We start from the raw sequence: 5976 nt of genomic DNA, 5'->3' as shown, positions 1-5976 counted from the left end.
TTTATGAAATTTTATTGTACATTTGTCCATTTTATGTAGTTAAAATATCAACTTTGAATCCAAAGATGGTATCTCCTTAGTTTATGTTGCAATTTAGGACGTCAGTGAAAAGTTTCTACCGGGTATTTTTTGGTTGAGACAATAAAAAAAGAAGATTAAAAAAATAGAAATAAATCCGCAGTATTATTCTACGTTTTTTATGATCATTCTTACAAGTAACTACTCAATACTTATATCAATTCAAATATATTCCCGCCTCAATAATGATAGATTAATTTAATATGTTCGGATTACTAATGAGTACTTTTAATCTTTAGAGCGCTTACTAATAAAAACAGACAACATTAGTTTTTGCATGCCAGAGTTTATATTTAATAACACAATACAACAGCATTTGTGCCTGCGGGCTGAAACCCACATTTATTATTGTTATTTAAGCCGTAGAACACAAATAGACCAAAATAAAACCTTCCATTAAAGAAGGTTTGGCCTTTCAGCCTCAAAAAAATCAAGTTTATTGTCTCAATTAGAATATAACTAAGATTCAATGCCATATTTCCACATGAAAAAACGACATATATGAAAATCAAAGTAAATAATAAATTGATAAAACCATTTTTGTATTTAAAAAATGAAATATTTACTACATTATCTTTATTATATTTAATAAAAAAAATGTATATAACCACCAAAAAATCGAGTAGAATGAAGGACCTTACTTAGATGCTAGTTTATTTTTTTATTTTTTCTTCAAATTTTGTACTAGAAATATTTTTTAACCCTTATTTTTTATAAAAAATTATCTTCCAGTGAAAATTTTCCTTTACCAAACACAAATACTTTTTTTTTGGGAGGTGGGGTGGGGTAGGTGGCTACAATCTCCCCTTCCAGACGACCCTGTTTATAGTTACACACCTCCAATATCCCATTAATATAACTGCATTGTTATTTCTTAGATCAAAATATGTTAATATGTTTGAAGCACTATGTACAGTGGGCTGGGTGTCTTGTTTTCGTATATTCAGACAGATAGAAAGGACAAACTTCGCTTTATTAATATCGATTTTCTATATTTTTAATATAGATTTATGTTTATCATATTATTTGAAATACATTTTTTTTTGTATCAATTTAATTTATATACATAAATTACACCGATAAATTCTATTTGTTTCTACGATTATGCGTATATCGATTATCACTACTGTGTCAACTACTGGGCTGCGCAAAATTATTTACCAATGATGTAAATATACTTTTTAGGAGGTTTGGTGGCAACCAATCTGATTGTTACGTATTGTTACTGTTAAAATAAACAAAAATCCTTCCTGTGAGAGCGTAACAGCTTCCACACGTGAGACCATGTCCAATCAGGAAACAAAGAGGATCGAAATTGCAGTCCTCCTCCGAGCGGGAGTGCCTCATAACAGCATTAAGGAACAGGTTGGGTTCGTTGAAGACAATTTACAACGTTTCCAAGCGCTTGGAGGCTGGGGCTGATCTCAAGCATTCTCCTGGGGCTGGCAGGAAGCCCACTGTCTCAACAAGGCAAGTAAAGGCAGTGTTCAAGAGGACTCCCAACAGGTCCATTGCCGACATGGCCAGAAAGATGGGAACGTCGAGATCAACTGTTTCAAGGGCATTGGAAAGGGCTGGAGGAAAGTCCCTGAGACGTACTGAACGGGAAGGCCATGAAGCCAAGGTCCTTCCGTGGATCAAATCCATAGTCAGCAACTCTCCTTGGGGGTTTCAACAAGATGGAGCACCCGCCCACGCTTCCAAGAAAGCTCAGGAGTGGCTCAAGGACAACATGAACTTTTGGCCCAAGGACTACTGGCCCCCTCAGATCCCAGATCTGAACCCACTAGACTTCTCTATCTAGGGGCACGTGGAGACCAAGGCCTGCAAAAAACGACACAAGAACATAAATGCCTTAAAGGCTGCTGTCAACAAAGCCTGGGCCTCCATGGACGCCGATTACATCCAGCAAGTCTGTGGCAGCTTCAGACGTCGCCTGACCAGTGTCAAATGGTGGCTACATTATTAAATTTGATCACAAACTATTTTACTATTCTAAAAATGTATGAATAATTGTTTCTCAAGTCATTCGAAATGTCATTATTGTCCGCGATATGTTCTGAACAAAAATCGGTAAATAATTCTGCACGGCCTGGTATACCCATGAATGAGGTGAGTTGGCTCATAACATTTGTCAATCTAAACAATAATATTACATCTTACTTTTTTATGTTATGAAGTTAGTCCCAAAATTTGCATTAAAAAACACAACTCTGTATTTAAAACAAGTCTTATTCAAATTTAAAAAAGTGTTTATAAAAATATATCTAGTGAAGAAAATCGTGTGTATTTTTTGGCTCGACCGTTTTTTTTTTTTTTTTTTTTTAAAGTTGGTATATAGGGAATTTTTTTTTCTTATTATTTTGATTCAACTCCTGAGGAGTAAACTTTCATTTCTGTTACATTTAATTACATTCTAAACCTGATGGAACATTCGTGTGTGCTCATAAAAGATGGAAAGGTATCTTGAGGATTTGTTACAGAGTTATAATTATAAGTCCTTGTTGTCCTCATATTATAATAAAGGATCGACATCGGAATAATTATTTCCAATGTCCATATGTATTCCCTTTTCCTCCTCCCCCTGCTTCTTGTAGCTGATTTTATTAAACGTCATGAAAGATAAGCCGCTCTCCTCCCTAACATTCGGATACACTGTATACAATTACACGCACGTTATATTTTCTTTTCTTTTTAAAAAATTCGAGATAGTGACAGCAGATAATGGAAATTTAATTATTGCAACCTTATTATTGAATTACGAGGAGAGGAATCTCTTCTTTGTTCATATATTCAGAGAATTATCACTTTGGAAGACCATGAAAGTCTCATTATGTTTTTGTCTCTTATTCTGAGGACACTGGCTTGATTTGGAGTCGTTCTGTGGACTGAGAGATGTGTTCGGAGGAGATCACATCTCATTCAGTAAAATATTTCCCTTCTTTAAATATCTAAAATGAAACATTAAAGTATAATTACATTATGAATGTAATAGGTAACTTTGAGAGAAATTTCTATTTTATCAAATCCATTAACTCCTAAACTGAAAAGGACTAAAACATTCAAAAATAAAAATATACAGTACTAACTCAAAGGATTGTCGAATCCTATGTGGAAACTTATTTGAGCTATTGTGCTCGTTTTAGTAGAGATCATCTCCTCTAATAATATTTTTTTTGTTTCTTTATTGTTAAAATCTTGCATTCATTTAATTTCTACTATCCGCTGTCGCTACCTCCAATTTAGAGATAGAAAAAGAAAGTATGGCGTACGGGCAAACTTATACAAAGTACCCAAATATTATTTTAATGGTAAAGGTTACCATGTTGATATTCTGTTTCTATTTTTTAATATTCCCAAAATAAACAGTATTTCCATTACTAATTATATTTACTCGTATATGTGAAATTTTATAAGCTCCTACTTTGTAACAAAAAGTGTAAGTAAGTAAATTTGACGCTTGCCAATATGTACTTACAATCCCTTTGTCCCTTCAAAATTTGATAATATACATTGTATATCCAGGGCTTGCAAAATCCTTTATAGGAGTTATCTTGAATAAGCAGATATTCTGCATTGTTTAATGACTCCATTAGAGAATCCTTGCCGGAAAAATCGTTTTGGGTGAAATATTTTGTGTTTAAAAATCATCATCCATGAACTGCTTTTAGTAAGATTGTGAACTAGAAAAAGGTTCAATATCTTTGGTTGCCCTTGGGAGCACCTTTTTTTCACTGATCAAAGAGTTTGGATTCTTTTCCCAAGGAGGGAAACTTTTACAGAGATTTAGGCTCTTTAAAAATATTTCCATCTTGTTCATTCTTCAGCATCTTTGGGGTATTATTATTTAAACAAGAGGCCATCAGCAATAAGACTCTTATTGATGATGGCCTCTTTGAGAGCAAAAAAAAAGCCATCAAAATAACCACTAATGTTAAATATTTTTTTACAGTTTTTCAACTTCTTTTGTAGCAAGCGCGCTTCAGCCTTTGCTTACATACTTCAAGTATTAATTGGGCAAATATAGCTGATTTATCACGTATGTTTTTCTCTTTCTGTTGACGGCATTGGGTACATTTGTATGGGTAAATGTAATATATAAAAATTAAGAAATGTAGTCATTTTTATTTGTTTTGTTTTTTCAACTGATTCCTGATTTGTTTCCGATCTGCTTAGATTTTTCAAATATTATCTATGGTTATATTCCTATATTTGGGTCCCAATGACGTCATTGATGTTGACTAATCTTGTCATAATAACATTAGTTTTTAGATTGTTTCACAAAAGACGCCGTTTTCGAAAAATATGCAAGTGTGGATATAAGCTAAGAATGAATATAGTTTTTATGTTTTCTTCAAAAATGTTTACATGTGGACGAGGCCTTCGACTTAAGTTTGACGGGAGGAATATATTTATTCAAGGAACAAAAATGTTTCTACCTTAAATCAGTCAACTTTTTGAAATCACTACAATACACTTACAAACTTTTATCGAATATTTATTTATCGAAACTTACACGAATTGATCGTGCCATTTTCTCTTCTCCAAAAATAAAAATTTTAAATCACATCCGTTTTTCCATTTTAAAAAGAAAATTGTTAAGATTTGAAGTTTATTATGTATGTAAGTTCGATTCGCCGTCAGCATCTATAGAAAACAATATACATTATGTATGTTTATTAACATCATGGACAAGCCCAAGGTCAGATATAGTAATTGTAATTCTAGAAGTTGTACTTATACTTAATTTATGCAAGTCCATCTGACACATTAAGGTCATAATAATGAAAAAAAAGGATTATTATTCGCAGAGTTCTTGGAAATAAGGTGTCAATTCTGAAAGACGTTGTTAAGGGGTATATCTATGATACATTTTGGATATTAAAATATTTATTTTTTTGTTTTTATTCGTTTTTTTATAATTTCATTTTGGTTATTTTCTGTTATCATATATGTACATTGATGTGTTTTTTAACTTTTTTTCGAATTTCGATTACGCTAGCTCAGAAAAGTTGTCATGCAGTTGGAAAGTAATTATTAATTATATAGGTAATATTCAAACTTATATAACACATTAATAAAGTATTAGTCTAAATCTACCCTATCAAGCAAAAAGAGCTAATAACATGATAAAACTTGTATATTTCTTTTCTTGAATGTGAAAAAAGATGCATGCTATCAACGGATATTATTTTTTTTCTTTTTTCTTATTTCATTGAACATTTTTCGATAAAAACCTTTATAGGTTAAAAAAATCTTACCAAAATTATCTAATGCAAAATAACTTAATTAATTTACATAAACTATCTCAAAATTTGTAAATTATTTCTTCATAATTTGATTAGTTTTGCGACCTCAAGATAATATTGTAAGATAAGGAAATTAAGCATATGCAATTTTCATTCCACATGACAATTTTTCCACACTAGCTGTAATCGAAATTGGAAAAAAGTTGAAAATCAAACCACTTTAGTATACATATAGTTTTAGGAAAGGTTCAAATCTTTTTTTTTTAGGTATTGAAAAGGTGTTGTGACTTTATCAAAGAAGAAGAGATTTGCCGACAATTTAAACATAAATGTAACATAAACAAAGTCTGGAATCTCTGTACCTGAACATATGGCAAAATGCTTATGTCAGTGGAATAATTTATCTAAATATCTAATTACTGATCCCTGTAGGGGCAAAATGGCTTTTAATGATATTTGTCAGGTATTTGCTGCCCGCAGATATTACTATATTGAGTGAGTTTAGCCAAATCATGCAAGTAATAATTTAATATTATTGTATAGACAATTGTAGATGGTTGAACATTCTTTAAATCCTTTTTCCTGGTCACAATCTCTTTTTCGTTTTATAACCACCATTACCGTACTTAGCCACCAAAATAAGATCAAA

This window comes from Lepeophtheirus salmonis, chromosome 1 (assembly GCF_016086655.4).
Source record: "Lepeophtheirus salmonis chromosome 1, UVic_Lsal_1.4, whole genome shotgun sequence".
NCBI classification, from domain to species: domain Eukaryota; kingdom Metazoa; phylum Arthropoda; class Copepoda; order Siphonostomatoida; family Caligidae; genus Lepeophtheirus; species Lepeophtheirus salmonis.
This window is presented reverse-complemented; position numbering follows the sequence as displayed.